This window comes from Cryptomeria japonica, chromosome 11 (genome assembly GCF_030272615.1).
Source record: "Cryptomeria japonica chromosome 11, Sugi_1.0, whole genome shotgun sequence".
In the NCBI taxonomy this organism is placed as follows: Eukaryota; Viridiplantae; Streptophyta; class Pinopsida; order Cupressales; family Cupressaceae; genus Cryptomeria; species Cryptomeria japonica.
Genome location: NC_081415.1, coordinates 124,289,341 through 124,313,805, shown reverse-complemented (window position 1 = coordinate 124,313,805; position 24,465 = coordinate 124,289,341).

Genomic DNA, 24,465 nt, shown 5'->3' with positions numbered 1-24,465 from the left:
GTACATCAACATTACAATGCCTTAAGCATCCCAGCTACTTATAACATGCATTTTTAGGGCAACAAACAAAGTCGGCCTTTTTAGGGTTTTATTACAATGTCGGTTTTCATCAACAAAAAAATGGCAAATTTTTTTTTCTCGGGGGCTGCCGCCCTTGAACCCTCGTAGTGGGCTTCACCCGCTTTGGAGGCTGCCACCCACAAACCCCCACAGCGGGCTTCGCCCACTTTGGGGGTTGTCGCCCCCAAACACCCGCCCAGGGCCTGACCCAACCCCAGACCCCAACAAGGATATGTGCTGAGTGTACAGTACTTTGTTGATTAGTCATCATATTTCAACAATCTCCCACTTGGAGACTAAAACTACATGACACCATTGTACATGCAACATCCACTGGAAAAAACACTAGGACTCGAATGGTATACATTCCACAATTATCAATCAAGAAGACCAACATAAACTAACGAAGAAATCAGCTTCTCCTGTGGAACTGCCTTCGTGAACATATCGGCAAGATTCTCGCTTGTGTAAATCTTCTCAAGCTGTAACTGACCCTCCTCCAAAATAGTCTGGATGAAGTGGTACCTGAGCTGAATGTGCTTTGTCCTTGAATGAAAAGCAGAGTTCTTAGGAAGATGAATGGCACTCTGAGTATCAATATACAATGGGCGATCCTCCTATGTCTGACCCAATTCCTCCAGAAAACATTGTAACCAAATCATCTCCTTGCTAGCATCTATAACAGCAACATACTCAGCTTCAATGGTTGAAAGTGCAACAACCTTTTTGGTAGGGAGGGGAGAAAGTGGAATGCTCAAGTGACTTGTTTGTAGACTAAGAATAGGTCCTTACTGATTTCAAGGAATTTTTGCTGTAATAAGAGTGCAAGGTTCATAGACCATCTGAAACGTCCTCTTGTTTCACCTCCCTAAGACAAGACTTCTTGTATGTTGAAGGGCTTCAACCCCATAACCACTCTAGCTTGCTAAAACTATGTTCTTGGAGTTTATCCCACAAAAGGTGTGAAATTCATGTGAGGACAACTTGTTTCAACTGGCATTGATGTCTTTTGTTCTTTTCATTCACCATTTGTGTACCCAATTTGACCAAAATTCAATTTTAAAGCCTAAAAAGGCTACAAGCAATTAGCTCTCCTTTTGGGGTTTTGTGCTCACCCTGCTCGAGCGATGGACTTCCAGACTGAAAGTGTCACATTTTTGGATACCCTTTTGGGGGTTCTTGAAGATTCATCAAGTTTGGGGGTCCCTAAAGCCTTCTCTCTGACTATCCCAAAAATGGGCATAAAAGGAGGGTTTGGGTAGGGTTTGTTGGCAAAAACCACATTCCAAGTTTGGGAACCTCAAAATGACTCAAAGAAACCTATTTCTACCTTGTTGTTGGCTAACAAGGCTATAAGAAAAAAGGTTTAAACCTCACAAAGTGAAGAACAAGATTTTCATGATATGCACAAAAAGGAAATGCATCTTTTGACAATTTTTCCACTTTTGCCTTCTACAAGAAATTTTTTGGAAAATTCCAATTACAATTGAAGCATATGAACATAACCAGCATTAGAGACAAGAAGGAATCCAATTTGCCCTGTACAAAAGGCTTTAGGCAATTACAAATAGTAAACAGTTCACTGTCAAAGTAAATGGGACTGCACTTTTCCTCTTTTCACTGTTTTCCCATTTTGGACTTGCACTTTGCAATGTTAAAACACTTATTTGAAGGTTTGTTTGTGCTTTATAAGAATTTCTCTGCCTTCTCCATACATGAAGTCCTTCATACCTACAATTTGGAGGGGAGAAATCCATATACAACTTCAACAAATAAGCAAAAATCAGTCATACTTGACTGTGGCAGCTTGCTGGGCGTTCTTCATTTTGCCTAAGGAGATCATTGTTTGATCTTGGCTTTTACACTACCCATGGGCAGGGATTACTCCTCTCTTGTACTTGTTTACAAGCAACAAAGTATAGACAGAGGTTTTCACACACCAATGAATGGTGGAGAGCAAACTAGGAAAGAAAACAACTACCAAACAACGACTCACTATTTTGGCTTACAATTCATGAAACTAAAACACATAACCTTCCTCTTCTAGACATAGGAAGTCTCTTTGCTTGCTCACAACACTTGGAGATCACATAGGACTATTCACCAAAAGGATGCAAATGCTATGGGAGAGCAAAGCATCAAACTTGTGCAAAGACCATAGCCAAATGGCTTACTTGCCTAGGGCTCCATGGCCACAAAACACCTTTTGCCTGCACTCTTGAAACCAAAACTCATATTTACATAATTTAAAAATTGACCAACTAGTTCTTGAGAAGCCATGAACACTTTAGGACTCCAAGAAACCAAGTTGGTCAAGCATTCTTTCCCAAATTCCTATACTGGGCAGTGAAACTGTGAAATCAAAACAATTTTGCTACAACTTCAAAACTTAATCAAATTTAATGCCACCAAAGGGAGGAGTCTAAGAAAAAATATTAGAAACTAAAAATGCAAGAACAGTACGGAAAAGTACAGCAGGTGTACGGATTGCTGCTCACACCAAGTTAGAAACTATGAAAAAACAAGGTAAAATGAATGCAAAATTTCATAATCATTAAAAACTCCGATTGAAAAACCCTTACAATAGTTCCAACAAGAGAATAAATACCATTCTAGGTTGGTTAACCTCTTGTATAGACAGGTACATGTCCAAGCAAACTAAAATTTGACATTTTGGATGCCAAAAATGACAACTTTTGTGCCTAGAACGTGTAGGGTTGAACTCAAAACCCACAAAACACCTAAGAACACTTCACACACCTGAAAACCAAACACAAAAGATGCCTAGACCTTTTCAAAACAAAATCACATAAATAAACTCACTTTTTACAACATTTTGCCAGGCAACTCCAAAACTGGCAATTTTGACCAAAAGATGAAAATAGGGAAACAAAACCTCATAATGAGTTCAAAACTCATCCAAACAACTTAAAGCAACACAAAAAAAACTTAAACAACCATTCCCACTGAAATCTAATCAAAATCAAACTTGCTTTCAAACCTGTGTTGAAAATGAGGCCTAGGTGCTTCTGCACCACTTTTGCAGCCTGGAAATCCAACTGACTGCAATTGCCCCTATAGTACCCTGTATTGCTCCTCCATGAATCAATATCCTCTACTAGATCATTGTCAACAAATCCAATCAGAGCAGCATTAGATCCTTTGAAACATAATGCCTTCATAGTAGTTCCTTTCAAATACCGAAGAATCCATTTCACAGCATTCCAATGTTCCATACCCGGATTACTCATAAACCTGCTCACAACTCCCACTGCATGTACAATATATAGCCTTGTGCATACCATTGCATACATCAGACTGCCAACAGTTGATGAATACGGGATGTTAGACATTTTATTAACCTCTTCCTGTGCCTTTGGGCACATCTCCTTAGTCAATTTGAAATGACTAGCCAAAGGTGTACTAACTGCTTTTGCATCCTGCATGTTAAATCTTTTCAACACCTTCTTTATATACTCACTTTGGGAAAAATTCAAGGTTCTATTTTTCCTATCCCGTGTAATCCTCATACCGAGAATTTGCTTAGCTACACCCAAATCCTTCATAGCAAATGACCTAGCTACTTTCTATTTAAGATCATTTATATGTTGCATGTTAGACCCAGCAACAAGCATGTCATCAACATAAAGCAACAGGATAATATAACTCCCATTATCAAATCTCTTAAAATATACACAATGATCAGAATGACATCTATGATAACCGTGTTCAACCATGAAACTATCAAATTTTAAATACCATTGTCGAGGTGCTTGCTTTAGGCCATACGGACTTTTCTTCAACCTGCACACCAAGTTCTCCTTACCTTTGACCTCATATCCCTATGGTTGCAACATGTAAATTTCCTCCTCCAAATCTCCATGGAGAAAAGTTGTTTTGACATCTAATTATTCAAGATGTAAGTCATCTGCAGCCACAAGACTAAGTACAATTCTAATTGAAGTCATTTTTACAACTGGAGAAAATATTTCATCATAATCTATACCCTTTTTCTATGCAAAACCTTTTACCACAAGTGTGGCCTTATATCTTTTCTGACCTCCTTCCTCCTCCTTCAGCCGATAAACCCATTTGTTAGGCAAGGCTCTTTTTTCTGCAGGTAAAAGGACTAAGTCCCAAGTCTTATTTTTCATCAAGGAGTCCATCTCCTCTTTCATGCCTAGCTCCCACTGTTGTTTGGCATCCACCTGCATTGCTTCTTCATATTCTTATGGTTCACCAGAATCAGTTAATAATATCGAATACAAAGAAGGAGAAAATCTTAACACTTGCAGGAGTTTGTGGGACATTCTGTTGTTGCTGTGCATCAAGCACCTGTGGCATTTCATTTTCAGGAATCTCATCCAACACCACATATTCTTGCTTGTCCTATTCATGCTTCTTTTCTTACATCTATTCTCTATACATAACCTTCTCATTGAATATAACATCTCTACTTCTAGTTATTTTCTTATTTTCAAAATCCCATAACTGATAGCCATATGCATCTATCCCATATCTAATGAAGGTACATTTCTGAGATTTAGCATCAAGCTTGGTTATGTTTTCTTTATCAACATGGACAAAAGCTTCACAACCAAAGGTTTTCATAAAAGAATAATTTACCTTTTTACCAGTCCATGCCTCCTCTGGAATACCACCATCCAAAGGGGTTGAAGGTCCTCTATTTATCAAATAGACAGTAGTATGTACAACATCTGCCCAAAAATGTAAGGGCAATCCAACATGCAATCTCATGCTCCTCGCATGTTCCATGATAGTCCTATTCATTCTCTCTAACACACCATTTTCCTGTGGAGTTCCTGGAATTGTCTTCTGCTTTCTAATCCCATTTAAGGAGCAGTAATCTTCAAATGCCTTGCTGCAATACTCACCTCCATTATCCAATCTGAGACACTTCAACCTTTTTCCTATCTTACTCTCAACCAAAGCTTTCCATTTCTTATAAGTTTTAAAAACATCTGATTTTTGTTTTAGGAAATATACCCATGCTTTTCTGGTTGATTCATCAATAAAAATAACATAATAACAAGAGCCACCAAGAGATGATAACTGAGCCGGTCCCCATACATCTGAATGCACAAGCTCTAACTTCTCACTCTTCTTCTCTTTCCCAACCTTGAGAAATCTGACTCTTTTCTGTTTGCCATAAACACAATTTTCATAGAACTCTAAATCAATCTTCTTTAGTCCTGGCAATAGATTTTTGGAGTGAAGGATTTTCATCCCTTTCTCACTCATGTGCCCAAGCCTATGGTGCCACATTATCGAATTTGTTCTTGCAACATCTATTGTTGTTGTCCCTATAGTAACTTTATCTGTAGCAACTAAGGTAGAGTAAGTGTTACTAGTACACAGATATAATGTGCCTACCTTCACACCTTTAGCTACTACTAATGATCCTTTACTGACCTTCTAGATACTATCTGAGTAGGTAACTATGCAACCTTCACTACCTAGTTGCCCTGCAGAAATTAAATTTCTTCTTAAGTTAGGAACATGTCTTACCTCCTGCAGAAACCAGTCATTACCATTTTGCAACTTGATCTTTATCTTTCCTTTTCCAACAATTTGATAGGGCTCATCATCACCCAAATATACCTGTCCAAAATCACCTTGAACATAATCTAGAAAATATTTTCTATGGGGTGTAGCATGAAATGAAGCCCTAGAATCTATTACCTAGGAATCATTAACACTATCCAAACATAAGATTAAAGCATCTTGTAAAGTATTACTTGCAATATTAGCTTGCTTACTGTCGTTTTCATTTTTGTCTCCTCCTTTGTTTTTCTGAGACCAATAGTCTTTCTTTAGATGACTAGGCTTTCCGCAATACCAACAATCTTTCTTTCCTCTAGATTGAGAGCACCCTTTCTTTGACTTCCCTTGTGACTTCTCATTCCAAGGGCCTTTTCCTCTTTCCTTTGATCTTCCTCTATTCTCCACATTCAAAACACTACTTGATGATGTTGGAGTCTCACCTGTGCTTTTCCTTCGCATTTCCTCGCTGAGGATAACACTAACAATATCATCAAATACCAAAGTATTTTTTCCAGAGACAGAGTTATAGCCATAAACAAGCTATTCTAGCTTTCTGACAAAGAACATAAAATCAAGAGAGCCCTAACCTCTTCTGCAAAAGTAATTTTTACCGAAGACAATTGATTGGTAATTGTATTAAATTCATTTAAGTGCTTCGCTACAAATCCTCCCTCACTCATTTTCAAATTAAACAAACGCTTCATAAGAAATACCTTATTCGAAGCCAAGGGTTTCTCATACAGCTTAGCCAATGTTGCCATCAAATCTACAGCCATTTTTGCTTCTGTTATAGGTATGTGTAGGATCATAAGGGGCCAAAAGGTGGCGATATTCTGACTAAATTTTTGATGATAGGCTGATCGAAAAATATCTATAACTTTCAAATTGTATCACATTTTTTGAATCTGAAACATGCATCACATTTTATGTTTCATATACTATAGGATTAAAAAAAGAAAATTAAATGCCAAAAAGTTTTGACCAAGTTATGGTGGTCAGACATACAAGTTTTTAATAGTTTTAAAAAGCTACAGTAAAAAACTCATAATTAATTATTAATTTTCAAATAAAAAAAATAAAAAAATTGTGTCACATCTGGACATGAGTCTTCTACTTATAGCTAAAATCTTATTAAATTTTATTATGATTTGACTTTGATTAGGGTGGTTAGACAAACACCTACTCCTTATCTTTTTCCTAAAATTTAAGTACTACTACATTGAAATTTCAATTTTTTGTCAAATAGACTTATTTTTTTCAAAAAACAAACTAGTAGCTTAGAAACTACATTCAATTTGCTACAGATTCTATTCTTACATATTTTTGAAATTCTATTGATAACTTATTCAAAATTTTACGTCAAGTTTCCTAACTCTATTTTTCTGATTTTCATTGCCACTTAAGCGCTTGTTTGGCCCACCATGATCCTGCACATACCCTTATATTGATAGCTACAAATGGTGCAAGGCACAATCGAATGGATCCCAGTGCCTTTCTATCGAAAATGTCCCATTCTTCATCTAACATTGTGGTCAATTTCTTTGCCTTTCCTTCTAATGGCCGCCACAAATCCTTTTGATACAAGTAATCCTCCATCTGCATTTTCCATAACTGATAATTCTGGCCATTAAACCTTTTGACCTTTAATTTGGAATCTTCCATTGCTCCCACTCAAATCTGAAAGTCTTGCCAATTTACAAAAAACCTCACTCTGATACCAATTGTTAGGGTTTCAAGCATATCCGAAGCAAATATGAACTAACAATTATATGCAGATTTAAATACAAAAGATAAAGTAATAAAATAGGACACAGATAACATCGAGATTTAATGTGGTTCACCCAGAATGGGTTACGTCCACCATACACAACCATGCAATCTTTCTTATTATCCAGCAAAAATAGTACATCAACATTACAATGCCTTAAGCATCCCAGCCGCTTATAATATGTGTTTTTAGGGCAACAAACCAAGTCGACCTTTTCAGGCTTTTATTACAATGTCGGTTTTCATCAACAAAAAAATGACAAGGATATGTGCTGAGTGTACAATACTTTGTTGACCAAGGATACATACTGTGTGTATAGTACTTTGCTGATCAGTCACCACATTTCAACATGAACCTCATTTGCACACACATGCATGAGGTTGAGTGGGACTAACGGTTCTCACTCTCTCTTTCTTTACATGGATCAGCTATTTTTAGGGGCGAGATGTCCATGGTTTCTTTCTTCTTCATTTTTCTTCTCATGGATCACCAAAGTGTGTATTCATGCTCTCTCTCTTCTTCCTCTCATGAACTCATAGTTTTACTATTGATAGTTCATGGATGATGTCAGCCTTTCTCTTTTATGTGGTTGCTCATGTTTATGTGATGGCATAGGTCTTTGTGCCATGATTAGTGATTGAGACATCTGAGCTCGAGATCTCTTTGGCTTGTTAGTTTGTCGTCTTGTGTCTTGTTCTTATCATGTGTCTTTTTGTGTTGTGTCTTTGTTTTGTATGTCTTGCACCTTTTTGTTTTGTGTGCTCTTGCATATGTTGGTGTGAGTTAAGACCCTAAGATTGGGGGGATTTCGCTCCTCAATATTAGTGGTGTCTTATACTCCTTGTGGTTTTTCTCTACATCTCTCATATTCATCTCTCTTTTCTTCTAACTTTATCGGTAGTACTGGCGTAAGCCATACTCTCGCTAAAGTGGTGGCTAAATGTACTGTCATAAAATTGGGACCCCTACAATTTTAACCACATTTGGGTTCCTCACCTTGGCAATGACATCTCCTTCCCTAGCCAGGACCTATTTCTATATTTCTAACCCTTCTCTCTTCCTCCTTCATGTCTTGTGTCTACTTTAGACCCTGTTCAGGTCCCAAAATAGGGTAGGAAAGGGGCATGGTGCTTCTGTCCCCCTAGGATAGGGGCGTGGTGCCCCTATCTCGACCTCTTAGGATTTTCCTATGTGTGGGCTGCTCGATCTCCTATGCATTTCTCATCTTTGGGGTTTGTTATTCCTCTTTATCAGTGTTTGGAGGTTGAAATTTAATGCTTGAGGCATGTATAAAAGGGAATTCAATACCCTCATTTAGGGATGGATGAAAAACAAAAGGACAAATAGAGAGCATAAGGAGAAGACACAAGATTTCAAGGTCATCATCAAGCATTCAAGTCTTCTTCATTAATCCATTGGAGGAACATTACAAAATTCATTTTCCAGCATGCATGTCTATTAGGGTTTTGTCATGTTACATACCATTTGATACAACATTTGTGGCTACATTCAAGAAGCAAAGCAATCATAATCAACAAGTTACAGATCTAGAAGGTATACATCTCCATTGTTTACATTCAAGCACTTGTAATTACTTTCTTTCTAGGTCGATTCCTCAACGAGGTTTTGACTAAGGCAATCCACTATCCACAACCCCCCTTTCTTCTCTTTTCTGTGTGTAGGTTATAGGTGTGCAACTGTAATTGAAAGTTTGGTCTTCATTTGCAAAGACGAAAGAACCCTTTTTGTTTCACGTATTTTGTGGTAGACCATGTACATTCCTGCCATGGTCCCGATGGCTTTTCTCCAAATTTGCAGGACAGATCTGTGTCAATTTAAATATCTCAAATCTAGAGTTACAACACAATCTCGAACTAGTAGCATCTCATTCCACTCATTTACTCTCTCTTTTCCACATAGTCAACAAGTCAACTTTCTCATTTACAAAAGAGGGTAAATCACACATCAACCACTTGCAATCCACTCAAAATTCACATTATTGTTTCCCTCAGATTTGGATCTAATGGATTCAATCCCTCTTTTGAATGTAAATTTCTTCCCAAGTGAAAATCATCCTATTCACTTCCTTTCTCTCTCCTAGGTGGGGAGTCGCTAGGATCCAATTTTCCACTTTACAACTTCATCTTCTGGATTTGCAGACCTATGAAATTTTTTATCTCACCTACCAGTGACATCTCAAACTCATTCTTCATTTCATTAGAAAAATCATGACACATATCATCATTTCCTCCAAAAATGATATCATCCACAAATACCTCACATACCAGTATCTTATCTCCTTTTGACTTGAGATATATGTTATTGTCTTCACTGATTCTTTGAAAACCTATCTTCACCAAGTGAGAGTGCAATCTTTCATACCATGTTGTAGGTGCTTTCTTCACTTCATATAATGCCTTATGTAATTTGCACACCATGTCCTTTACTATAGTTAAAGCATAACCATCTAGTTGTTCAATGTAGACTTCCTCTTCCAATATTCCATTTAGGATTGCTAACTTAACATCCATTTGATATAATTTGAATCCTCTGTATGGTGCAAATGAAAGTAGATTCCTTATTCCTTCCAATCTTGCAACTGGTGCAAATGTCTCACCACAGTCTTCACCTTCTTCTTGTGCATATCCTTTGCATACCAGTCTGGGTTTATTTCTGAATACCCATTTTGTACCTATTACATTCTTGTTCCTTGGTCTAGGTACCAATGACGAAGTATTGTTGTTCTCTATCTAGTCAAGTTCTTCTTCCATTGCCTTGATCCAGTGTTCATCTCCAAAGGCTTCTTTTGTAGTTCTAGGCTGAATGGTGGAAATCATACATGAATTCTCTCTTATCCCTCTTCTAGTTAATACACCTGCATTCATGTCTCCAATAATCTGATCGGGGCTATGATTGAGTCTAACATTCCTTAGAATAACATGATCTTGGTTTCCATGCTCTTCTTCTTCTTCACTTTCTTCACCTACTACAGGGTCTTCTTGTTTTGATTGAATTGGGGCTTCTCTGTTATGTTCACCAACTTCTAGCTTCACCTGTTCCAATTCCAAAAATAGTGTGTAAGGTTCTTATGCTTCCTTCTTTTTACTGGATTCACCTGAACTTTCAGGAAACTCATCAGCTTGGACATTAACACTTTCAATAATCTTCTTAGTCTGGTTGTTGTAACACTTGTAAGCTTTGCTCTTGGTGGAGTAACCAAGAAATATGCCTTCATCACTCTTGGCATCAAACTTACCAACATAATCACCTCTTTTGATAAAACATCTACTACCAAAGATCTTAAAGTAACTGACATTAGGTGATCTACCATACCAGTACTCATAGGGGCTTTTGTCCTTACCTCTTTTAACCAGTATTTGGTTCATTATATAAACAGTTGTGCAAACAGCTTCTATCAAGAATGTCTTAGCTACACCTCCTTGAATTAGCATAGTCCTAGAAGCTTCAAGTACCAGTTGTTCCTTTCTGCAATACCATTTTGCTGTGGTGTCCTAGGTGCAAAAAGTTTGCTCTTAATTTCATTGTTTTCACAGTATCTATTGAATTCCTCTGAAGTAAATTCACCACCTTGATCAGTTCTTAATAACTTTATCTTCTTTCCACTTTCATTTCCAACTAAGGCTCTAAATGCCTTAAACTTTGTAAAAGAATATGTTTTGTCTTTCAAGAATATGACCCAGATCATCCTTGAACAATCATCGGTATATATCATGAAGTACCGATCACCTTGAATACTCCTAGTCCTCATTGGTCCACAAAGGTTGGTATGAACGAAATATAGCAAATGTTTTGCTGAGAAATATTTGCTCTGGAAGGTTGAAGATGCCATTTTCCTAACTGACATTCCTTTCACAAAGCATTCACCGGTTTGTCCAACTATGTAAAATATCTTACTGATTTGGACTTACTAACTCTTACAGTGCTATCAAAATTTACATGACAAAATCTTCGATACCAAATCCAACGATCATCTACTTTTGCAATTAAACAACTATTGACTTTAGAATTTAAATGAAACAAGTTACCTCTGGTCTGTTTGCCAGTTGCAATCAATTCACTTTTGCTTCCATAAATCTTGTACACTCCATTCTTGAATTCCAATGGGTAAACTTTGTCATTGAGCTGAGAAACACTCAAAAGATTGTGTTTCGGACCTTCAACCCAATAGACATCATCTGCACTGCTTTTATCATTCAGAGAGATGGATCCCTTTCCTTTCACCATGCAGGGTGAGTCATTCCCAAATCTCACAACACCTCCATCAAACTCTTTTAAAGTAAGAAACTTACTCCGGTCATCAATCATGCGGTGTGAACAACCACTATCTATAATCCAATCATCAAAACTATCCATGCAAGAGACTAATGCCTTCTGATTTGATGTCTCTTCTTTAATAGAAACAAAGACAATGTCCTCATTTGCATCTTCCTTAGATTCTCCATCTGTAATTCCTCCATCCACTACAATGAGACAATCTCTTTTACCTTTGTCTTTATACTTTCTATACTTCTCACATTTTTGCTCATTGTCTCCATTAGGATAGTTAGCAGCAATATGTCCAAACCGGTTACATGCAAAACATTTCAAAGGTAGTTTACATCTGTACTTACCAGTACCTCTGGGTAACCACTTGGCCAACAATGCTTCAAGCTCAATCAGACTATCTTCATCATCTACCTCTCCATCGGATCTAGAATCATGACTCTAGCTCACTTCTCTACTTTTCCTTATCGGTGGGGTTGACACTGAGGCTCTAAATGTAGATTGTGATCTCTGAATACTTCCATCAAAACCATTTAATTCAAATGTAGTTAATTTACCAATGATGGAGTGAAGAGTTGCATTTGTCTTATCAAAAGAATTGAGTTCCTGAATGGCTACAACTCAAATAGCAGAGACCGGTAGATGGGTTCTCAACACTTTGCTAACCATAGTGGTATCCTCCACTGTACCTCCAACACTTTTAATCTCACTGATTATCTCCTTGATCCTTTGACCAAACTATTGAATGTTTTCTCCTTCACCTATCCACATATCATCAAGTTTACATCTCAGACTCTCTTCCTTCGCAATCTTAACATGTTGATCACCGCTATAGATATCTTCCAGTTTCTTCCACACTTCATATGCAGTCTCCAATCCATGGACATCAACATACTCAGAATCGAACAAGGAACTAATGACAACCTCCAATGCTCTATTGTTCTCCTGTTTCTCCTTCTTTTGATCATTTCTCAGAATCCCACCAGGCAAGTTATATTTAGTAACAACATGTTCCCAATATTGACTTCCTAAACTCTTGATACAGATCTTCATCCTAACACTCTAGATTCTGTAGTTTTCCCTATTGAACTTCAAACCTTCTTTCTTCATCGTGTTCCCCTAGATATTCTCCTCAAGCTATTAGGATTCAACATAAGAGGACATGGAATGCTTTGATACCAATTAATAATATGATGAAACTATAAGGATCAGGTCAACTACTAAGGGGGAGGTGAATCAGTAGATAGAAAATTAACTAAAATTTCACCAAATAAACTTTCAACTCAGAAACTAATCACTAAACTAATCGGTTTAGTCACTGTACCAAAAACTACAACAACACTATCAAACTTTACCGGTTGACCAAAACATCAATGATACAATGAAATAGATCTGAAACTGAAATACCATTTAACCAAAACATTAAACCACTTCACTAATATCAGTAATAACTCATTTTAGATCACTTCTAGTCATCTAAACATATCTAAGTGGATTTACCAGTTATTCAAATAAACCATATAAAAAATACATCCCCAAAAACATTCATCACTTGACACAATGATTTTTCACGTGGAAACCCAAATGGGGAAAACCATTGTGGGGATGAATACCCATAAGTATTCTAAACTCTTCTAAATTTTTTCCTGTTAGGATCCAAGCCTTGTTAGAAGCTTATACAATAATGTCGTATTAAGAACAGATCTGGTTAAGGACCACCCAGTTAAGGGATTAACTACAATACCCTGTTAAAGACAACCTTGGTGGAGGATCTCAAATCCAAGCTAATGGATCACTTGGCTAGAGGATTTAAACAAGAATCATGTTAAGGCTTACCTGATTAGGGCATTTAACTATTGTAATGGTTAGAGAATAATAGGTTCTTTGTTGATCTAGAAATAGTACTTCCTTTCTTAATCAGATCCTATTTTGCTCCTATTTGCCTTCACAACATTCTGTAGACACAACTTCTGGTTTGACAACAATCACACAAACAAATTTCCATCACAATTATAAAACAACTCATCGACCTTAAAAGAAAATACAATAGATTGTTAACACAACACAAAACCTACAAATCTCATAGAGATTACAAACATATTGCTTCAAACATGACCATTAGATTGCATACCAATCAGCTACACTTTGTTCGAGACAACTTGAATTGCTCCTGGATCACCACACATTGGATCCTGTAGCTCATCATGCATTTTTCAATTCATGCTATGCATTTGATCATTCTCAAGATAAATAGTTATTGTCATGCACCAAAACCACTTTGAAACTCATCACATGCATCATGCTTACGTGGCATCTTCATCCAATCATCATTCTGTCATAGATTATCACGACCGATTCTGCAAGCTCCATTGATTAGGTTTATTCTTATTAATTGGTTAGGGTTATAGGTTGACCACTATGCTTCAATAATAATACCAATAGTTGTTTCCTTCACTGCTTTACTACCGATTGTTTTTGTACGTCAATACCAGTTGCAATACAACTTCATTACTGGATACTATTGACATCAATGACAACACTAAACTTCATCAATGAAATCTTCATGCAATACCAATAGTAACATTTATTTATAAGATTTTATATATAAGTAGAAGACTCATGTCTATATGTGACACATATTAGTTTGTATTTTTTTTATAATAAATAATTAATTATATTTTTTTAGTACAACTTTTTAAAAGTATAAAAACTAGTATGTCTGACCATCATAACTTGGTCAAGACTTTATGAAATTCATTTTTTTTAAATCCTATAGTATATAAAGCATAGAATGTGGCACATGTTTTAGATTTAACGAATGTGATAATGTTTGAAAATTATAAATATTCTCTACTAGCCTATCAATCAAGACTTTAGACACAATGTCACCACTTTCTGGCCCCTCATGATTATAAACATACCCTGAATTGTGATACGAAAAAACCTTTAACATAATTGAATCTAAAAACAAATTTCTCTTTAAGTTGTCTAATACTTCATTGAGGGATAGTGATAATTATTTGTTGAATTGGTAAAGAAGTATTAATGAAAAACATATTTGATTTGTCCTCATTAATGTTTTGACCTAAGGCTACCAAATATATGTTCTATTTGTTATTATTGTAAGAGAGTATCTGGTTCTTATTGTGTAAGATTTTTTTGCGTGGCTATATGGTGAGTTAGTTTAGTAAAACTACCTTGCCTTGACTATATCACCTCACATAATTTGGGCTAAGTAAAAATTAATATAATATTTTATTAGTTTGGAACTTACCAATAATGAAATTATAAGTTTTATCGATTATTTTAGCTAGGCTATATATGTCAAAACTATATATTAGTGGATTAAAGTGTGTACAAATTTAGTTACCTAGTTATAATGTAAATCATTTAAATTATATAGTATCAATGAAAATATTTATTTCAAATTTAATATCTATAAATATTACATGATTCTAACAATGATCACATAACTTTGATCATTATACTAAAACTCACAAGCAACTAATATTAGTTTAAAATAAATTTAGTACGTAATTAATTTATATGAATGAAGGTTACTTCAATTTGATTTATAGACTTCTTGAATTGTTGTAAAATAAAAAGAATAACAAACCATCAATTCAAAATAAGGGGTCCACAATCTTAGTAGACAAAAATATTAAACATTGAATTATACTTGAGCATCTAAAGGTCAAACTACTCAATTACAAGCCTTTTGGTTGTACAAGATTAAAGAAAATGTAAAATAATTAAAACAATTCATCTTGATCAAAGAGCTATTTATCAATTTTAACCAAATATCTACCTAAATTTATCCTATTTTTTCTTTTTTCTTATTTGGCTTTGGGTTCCACCCCAGAAACTTTTATTTAAAATAATTATCTAAAATCATCGCTCTAGGTAAAAAAATGCAACAATTTCTTAGCTTTTTACATGGTTGTAGCTTTAAATAACCTTCCATGTCAATTATTTAACACCAATATTATATAAATCTTTAGATTAAATTGAGTTAATCAAAAACATAATTATGTTAGATATATATTTTTATTATTCCATTTAGCATTTAAATCAATGAATAACTAGAATATTTTAATTAAATCTTGTTTTAAATGATCAACATTCATGAAAATAATGTCTTACAAACAACGCTATGAAGGCTCTGCAAAAACGGTTGGAGGTTAATGGTGGAGCAAGCCACAACACAGGCAACCTGAAGGGGGCAAGATCTGGAGGATGATGAGATGGTGGTGGACCTTAGGGAAGAACTCGAAGAAGACAACTAACTTTCGGAAAGCCACTTAGTGATCGCAAGAATCATTGGCCTAAATTGGTCAAGGAAAAACATTAAAATCTAGGTGGCAAAAAGTTGGGGAGATCGTGTTGTTATCAAATTTATCCTGAGGGGATTTTTTGTGGTGCTCTTTGAAAATCAGGCAGATAGAGATCGCATTCTCAATCAAGAGAACTAGTATGCAAATAAGCATGCAATGTACTTGCAACCATGGAAACCTAATTTCAACCCAATCCCACTATTACTGTATTCAAGCCCGATATGGATAAATTTGTATAATCTGCCAATAGAATATTGGGGAGAGTCTTACCTAGAAAAGATAGGCAAGATGTTGGGAATGGTATTAGAAATTGATTTTGATGATGAGGAAGATCTATGTAAGTTGGTCAAAATCAAAGTCACTGCAGTTAAAAAAATTCCTGAGTATATCTGTTTACAAACTACAAATGGAGTATGGAGACAACGGTTAGAAATCGAAAAAGAGTGGAAAATTTGCTCTAGATGTGGCAACAAGTTGCATGCTGCTAAGAACTGCAGAATGTTTGTTAGGAAGGCCAAGAATCCACTCAGAAACCCAGAGCAATAGTGGAGATGAAAACCGGAAAAAATGGTTACGGGTTCGGTGGTTGAGGGAGATGCAAAAAATACCACTAGAAGTAAAGCAAAGGATGGAAACTCTTCGGCGGAGATCGGAGAAGAAGTCATGTTTTCAGAGAAAAGTCTTGTTGACAAGAATCTTTCTTTAGTAGTCAGTGAGGGATCCTATAAAGAAGTGGTGATAGGATCCAAGGATGGAGGGGTTTCTTCATCACCACCGAGAACCTTAAACATTAGTAAAGGCCTATCTGATACTGAATTCGAACTAGATAAGGAATTGGATGAAGATTTTTACCAAGAGGATGTGTTGGAAAATTTTGAGCCAAGATGCATTAGCCAATCGACGAACATCCTTTTTGGAAAGGCCAAAGGATCTAGAGGAAGGAGAAGTAATCGTCAAAAGAGAGAAGAGAGTGCCAAGGAGAAAGGAATTGTTAGTGTCTTTGAATTCATGAGAAAATCTAGGGGAGAAGGTATATCCCTTGGCAAAAGATGAAAATCACCACGTGGAATGTCAAGGGCCTATCAACCCCTGACAAAAGACGCTCGGTAAAAAGAGTGTTGGCTAGAAGTAGTAGTGACATAGTTGCTTTCTAGGAAATGAAGTTGAACGAAGAAAAGGCAAACAACTTCATTAGTTATTGCAAGGTTTGGGAAGGCATCTTCCAAGAAGCATCAGGGGCCGCTGGTGGGTTGGGAGTTATCTGGAATCATGCTCATGTCAAAGTAACTCTTATGGAGAAAACAAAACATTGGATGATATGCACTGTTTTCAGTTTTAAGGAGGAATTGAACTTCCCCCTAATTAATTTCTATGGTTCAACAAAAACATCAAAAAAGTATGAGGTATGGTAGGCTCTCACAAACAAATGTTGGAAATTAGAAATGATAAGGTAGTAGTGGTTGCTGATATCAATGCCTTGCTCGACTTGGATGATAAAAAGGGAGGATTGAGAATGTCAAATAAGATTATGGAAGATTTCAGAGATTTTGTAATGCAAAATCATTTGATGGATGTAGTTGCAAAATATGGAACCTTCAAATGGACAAACAAAAGAGATAAATTTGCACATATTTCGGAAAGGCTGGATAGACATCTTATTGGTGAAGCTTTGTTGGAGTCGTCTTTTCATATAGAAGCACTATTTCTTCCTATTTCCCTCTCAGATCATTTTCCAGTTGAACTCAAATTGAGCGAGGTGTCATTCAAAGGAAGTAGCAGCTTTAAATTCCTTAGCATGTGGTGGAGAGATCCAGAGTTTATCACACATCTTCAGCAATGGTGGGTAGACAGTAACATTTTTAGGGGTTCACCAAGCTTTTGCTTCATAGAGAGATTAAAGTTAATAAAAGAGAAGATTAAAAATGGAATAGAGATACATTTAAGAATATCTTCGCAGAAAGAAACAGAATTGAGGAGGAACTAAACCAAATTAATTTGATCACCATCTCCTCTGGGATAACAAAAGATATGTATCTCAAAGAAGTATCCCTAAAATAGGAATTGGTAGAAACTCTTCTGAGAGAGGAAGTTTTCTAGCATGATAAATATAGGGAGCTCTAGATTAAAGAGGGAGACACAAACACAAAATTCTTTCATGCATCTGTTAAATCATATAGGTCCAAGAACAAAATCGACAAGATCACTAACCTGGAAGGTAATTTGCACTCTTCTCCAGAAGCCATTGAGGAGGTAGCGATAATTTTTTTCAAAATTCTGCCTGGCGATGTAGTGGAACAAAATCCGTGGTCCCACTTGCTAGCAGACATTATCCCAAAAATGATTTCAGAGGATGATAACCAAACATTAGGTTAGCCCTTCTCGCTCGATGAAGTTAGAAAGGCGGTCTTTGATCAATACCCGAACAAAGCTCCGGGCCGAGACGGGTTCACAATGGAATCTTTCCATAAATGTTGGGGATTCATGGGAAATGATATACTCGTAATCGTGGAAGACTTTAGAAAGCAAGGGAAGTTCGTCAAAGAGATCAATCACACGAACATTTCTCTAATTCCGAAGAAACAAGACTACTCATCATTCGTGGATTTCAGGCCAATTTCACTATGTAACTCCATATACAAAATCATCTCCAAGGCAATGGTTAATAGATTTAAACCAATCTTGAAGAACATAATTTCGCCAGAGTAGCATGGGTTGACCTCGGGGCGTGAAATCATGGACAACATCATCATGGCAGCCGAAACCATCCACTCAATGCACTCTTCCAAATTCCAAGGTATGATTGTTAAACTTGATGTCTCCAAGGCTTACAATCGAGTAAAGTGGAGTTTCTTAATAGAGGTCCTCAAGAGATTTGGCTTTGATTAAAAATGGCTGAGATATATAGTCCAATGTATTTCAACTGTATCTTTCTCAATTATTTTAAATGGCTCCGCATGCAGTTTCTTCAAAGATTCTAACGGGCTACGACAAGGAGATCCTTTGTCACCATTCCTGTTTGTTCTTATGGTAGAAGTGCTAAGCAGACAGATCAAAACTAAGGTTGAGCAAGGTCTTTGGAAACTATTTTCAATTCATGAAATCTTGAACCTAGTGTCCCATTCCCAATTCACAAATGATACCATTCTCTTCAGTGTTGCATCGGAAAGAGAAGCTCAAATCATTGGTAGCGTTGTTGAAGAATATGAAAAGGAATCAGGGCAGAGTATGAACAAACAGAAGTCCCAAATTTACTTCCTCAACTCTAGCAAGAAATTGCAGGAGAAAATAGTAGGAGTGCTACAATTCGGCCAAGGCGTCTTCCCAATTCAAGACCTTGGGGTCCCCCTGTATGCAGGAAAAGTGGACAATAGGCATTGGGAAGAAGTCATCAATAAATGCAAAGCCAAATCAGCCGTTTGGAAGAACAAGTGGCTATCGCAGGCGGGGTAGATTCAGATGATCAAATCAGTGCTATTTGCCATCCCAATTTATTACATGTCATGTTACAGGGCTCCATACAAGGCATTGACGACAATGGATGGTCTATTAAAAAGGTTCATTTGGGAGGGATCGAAGGAAGGAAAAAATATTTTGTTGATCAATTGGGAAACAATTTGCATGCTCAAAACAGAAGGCGGAGCGGGTCTGAGAAAGATGAACTTGCAGAATTTGGTGCTAGGTGCAAAGTTGGCTTGGAAGATGTACAATAAATAAAGGTTGGTGCAAGGTAATGTCGCATAAATATCTAGATTCAGATGAGCCAGAAAGAATTTTCACCATGGTGAACTCAATAGGAGGGTCTCTTCTTTGGAAACTCATATGGGAGAGCAGGAGGATCATTACCAATCATTTGTCATGGAGAATAGGCGACGATCGCAAGGCTAAATTCTGGAGGGATTCATGGAATGGTGACAAAGCTCTAGTTGATGAAATAGATGACCAAGATTGGATAAATGAGATGGAAGCTTCTATGGGTGAGAGGGTGGCAGACTATGTTCAAGAAGAGAGTCGTCCAAACTCCCCAATAAGATGGAAGTTGTTCAAAAATGCTCAGAAAGCAAATAGTGCGAAGGTGAACAATATTCTCTAAAGAAGAAACATTCATTTGTCAACCGAAAAAGACACTCTTATTTGGAACACATCTAAATCAAGGAGTTATAAGGTTAACTTGGGATATGAATTACAAAGGAGGCAAAAAGATGGTGACTAGTCGGCTGCCTTATGTTGGGACAAATGGGTGTTACCTAAGGTAGGGGCCTTTCTATGGATTACTCTACATGGAAAAATCCTTACTAGTGACAAATTGAAGTTAATAGGTATCTAGGGGCCCATAAGATGTTGTCTTTGCAAAAATGAGGAAGAAACAACAAATCATTTATTGTACAATTGTCCTTTCTCTAGGAAGTGTTGGGATTGGTTGCACATGTAGCTTCAGAACTATATGGTTAATAGCGGTTCCTTTAAAGAATTCATTCTTGCATGGCCGATGTGTGGAAGGAGAGAAACAAAAGGATTTTTAGGGAAGAAGAGACGGAGGTCAATATTCTAATCAATAAAAATTCAAGGGGCCATTGAAGAAACTATTAATGGCAAGATCTACGGTAGTAAATATAAGTATTACTCAAAGTGGGATATGGAAATGGAGCAGGTGTAGAAGCTTAAACAGAGCAGCAATCACACCAAAGGTGTTAAGCCAATAGAACGAAAAAAGGTTAAATGGAAGCTTCTCCCTAGCGAATGGAAAAAAATGAATTCAGGATATGGAGTGGTTATTAGAGACGAGAAGGGCAACCTTATAGGGGCGGTATTTGGCCAAGCGAGATTTGTCTCTAACAATATAGCATAAATCACTGCTCTAAAGGAAGGACTTAAATGGGCAACTGCCAACGGACTAACAAAGGTGGTGATTGAAGGAGACTCAAAAGTGGTTCTCAATGGCATTACCAACAAGCGCTTTATGAACTAGCTGTTCGATACTTGGATCCCAAGAATTTATGGTTATCTTAGAAAATTCGAGGACTACCATGTTCAGCATACATTCCGTGAAGGCAACCAAGTTGCGGACCTCCTTGCTAACCACGAGATCGATAATTCTCTACCAGTCATCTTGTCGCCTACAAATGTAGTTAACAAAGATCTCCAACAGAAATTACTAGAGGACATTGCCCACATCCGAAAGTCAGGAATTGGTTGATCGGAAGGTGGCATTGCTCTAAGGATAAAAGAAGGTACGCTCTTATCTGGTTGTTCACGAGGGCTAGCAGAAGTATCCTCGGCATTACATCCAACCTTTGATAGACCATGAACAAAAAGAAAAAGGATATAGAAAGGCCGAGAGGGTTCTAGAATCAACCAACCATTACAAATAAGAAAATATAGTCCAGAATGAAGCATTCTGCATAAGCAAGATGGTTCACAGGTTTGGTTTGAGCTGCCTTTGTCGTGAGGAGATGCTAGAAGCCCAATGTGAATGGCTATTCGATATAGACATCGAAGGCTAGAACGCAATACAGGGAATTCTCGATGATGCATTCAGTGAGGAGTGGCACTGGTGTGATGACTTTATATACGAGATTATTATATGCCTGTTGGTGGATGTTTTACTGTTAACAGAAGCATGGGTGGAAAAACTGGTGGGCTTCGTTAGGGAAGAAGATATTGAAGCCATTGGAGGAGCGGTGTTGGAAGTGGAGGAGGGATGGGCCAGTATTCTTGGGCCGTATTTCAATCCCCTGGCTTTTCTTTCTGATAAGGAGTGTTCGGACCCCGAGGATGAAATTCGGCTTGCTGCTGAAGCAATTAGAATGATGAAGGAGGAATTCATGGCCAAGGCTTGGGAGGTTTTTAGAGTGGGAGTTAAGAACACAGACATGGGACCTTTGAGAAGGATGATGATGCAGGAAGATGGCTGGGTATCAGAAGGGAATAACGACAAGGTGGCAACCATAGGGATGCAGGTGGCCACCATCCTTAGGCTAATGTAACAAGCATTTGTAATTTTTTTGAAGAATGTGGTGGTTTTTAGAGAATCTCACTATGTATGTTTCTTTTGGATTAATATAGGGCACTATCCCCATCTCAACAACACTTGCTGAGAAAAAAAAAAAACATTCATGAAAATAATAAAAATATAACTACAACTTTTTTTCTAAAATAAGTAGAAAATATAAGTTATAAGCATATACGATGAAAGGTGATGATGATAAACTATTAGTATCCAACCATAAACAATCTAGGTATACCAATAGAGATACCTAAGATCATGCAAATCCACAAAATAAACAATATTACCATTCACATGTCAAGTTGGGTTTCAATCTCCATTGTCTCCTATCTCCATTAATTTTGTTTGATATATTTTCTCTCAAATTCTATATGTGTACGAAAGATCAATAAATAAAGGATTGTGGTTGATAGCGTCATCGCAAGAAGGCTTGATTGCAGAAGATTAATTAGACACATCAATTAGGGTTGAAAAGAAAGAGGGCATCCTCTTAAGAGAAACACTATAATAAATGGAGGGATAATATTAAGAGGTGTAAAAATAAATGGTTGGCTAGGATTAAAGGGTAGGTAGAGGAAATATTTAAATGATAAAGGGTGTAGGCAAGTGAAGAATGAAGAGATGAATGACATGTGTCATGGGTAGAAAAGGGTAATGAATTATTTAAATAAATAAAGATGTATTTAATTAATAGAGGAAGTGGGATAAATTAAATAAATAGAATATTTATTTAATTTAGGAAAGGACAATTTGAATAAATACAAGTATTTATTCAAATGAGGAAAGGCTTAGGAGAGGATTAATTAATTAATTAAATAAATAAAAAATTATGTAATTAATAGATGACTTAAGATAAAATAATTAAATAATTAAAATATTTATTTAATTAAACGAGACAATTCTAGGTGTCTGCAATAAGCATATTGAATAGCAAATCATAGAAAACCTAGAAAACTACAGAATAAAATAAAATACAATCTATGGAATCAAATCACATCATATAAAAGTTATGAAGTTATATCATGCATGATATAAGAATAGAATCAAATATAATTCATTAATCATGTTCATAAAAATATAAAATTCATATTTTCTATGAGCCATGTTGCTTTCATTAACCGTCCTTTTATAGCTAATATTAAAATTGCAACACTAAGGTTTTAGTATGCTTTTAATATGTGTGCTAGTGTTCCATCATAATGCATTTACATGGTCTAAAGAAATGATTGTCGTTTCCTTCATGGTTGTACATGTAAATTAAATTTTGGTGTTAGCCCTTGTACTCTATTGACCTATAAATCTAATGAGCTTACTTATGTCAACTCCTACAACTAATATTGATTATCTATATATGTGCATGCCTTAGTCGTGTGTTATTCTTATGCTTTTATGTATATTTAGTCGCTCTATGGTTTTTCATATGTTCCCTAAATATGTATTTAGCTCAAAAGCATTATTTATGCTGATGGTGCCCATATATTTAGTCGCTCTATGGTTTTTCATAGGATGCTTATGGTGTATTTTGAGAAAAGATAGTCATTGCCCAATACGCTTATTATCGCTAACGATATTTTTGTGACATGTTTGCAATTATAAATTCCATGCTAGATGTAACAATGTTAGATCCAATGACTTTTATTTCTTCTGCGCCTTTTCGCAATATCTCTCAATGCATTCCTTTGAGTTAATTATAAATGACATAAAATACTTCTCCATATTATCATGAAACAATGTTGTTGTTTTAGTTAATTTTTTGAATCAAATTCTTTCAAAATTTAATTGAATATTTTGTCCAAGAAGGTGTCAAAGTTCAATAGTAGAAACAAATGCTTCCATTGATTAAGTCTCTATATGTAATGTCATTATCAAAAGAGATATATTTTATATTAAGTCTCTATATGTTATGTCATTATCAAATGAGATATATTTTATAGAATAGAAATCTATATTTAATTGTGAATTCAATAGCTCAAATAATAATAATATTGATTAGAATGATAGGAAATTAATTTTCATATCTTAAAATAAATTTGAAAAATATTATTGTTAAAAAACTCCAATCAACCTATTTTAATTTCATTAATTTAATACCAACTGATAAAATCTTCAATTTGGATTCCTCTAATAAAATCTATTTTGGTTAAAAAGGCTCCTATATTTATTTTAAAAGTGATCTAATCCTAAAAAGTGTATAATGCATGCAAATATATATAAACAAAATATGTATGAAAAATATGCTTTATATTAAATGTGTAAGAATTGGCTATGCAAGTAGCCACCCAAGATCTAGAGACCAAATGGAAAGCACATAAACAAGAGAGATAGAATATGACAAGAATAAGTTGTATTCCTATAAATGATGCAATAGAATAGAATTAACATGATTTCATACAATGAATAAGTAGTGTACTTAACCCTGCTTATATGTTAGAAATACTTGATCGGTTGTC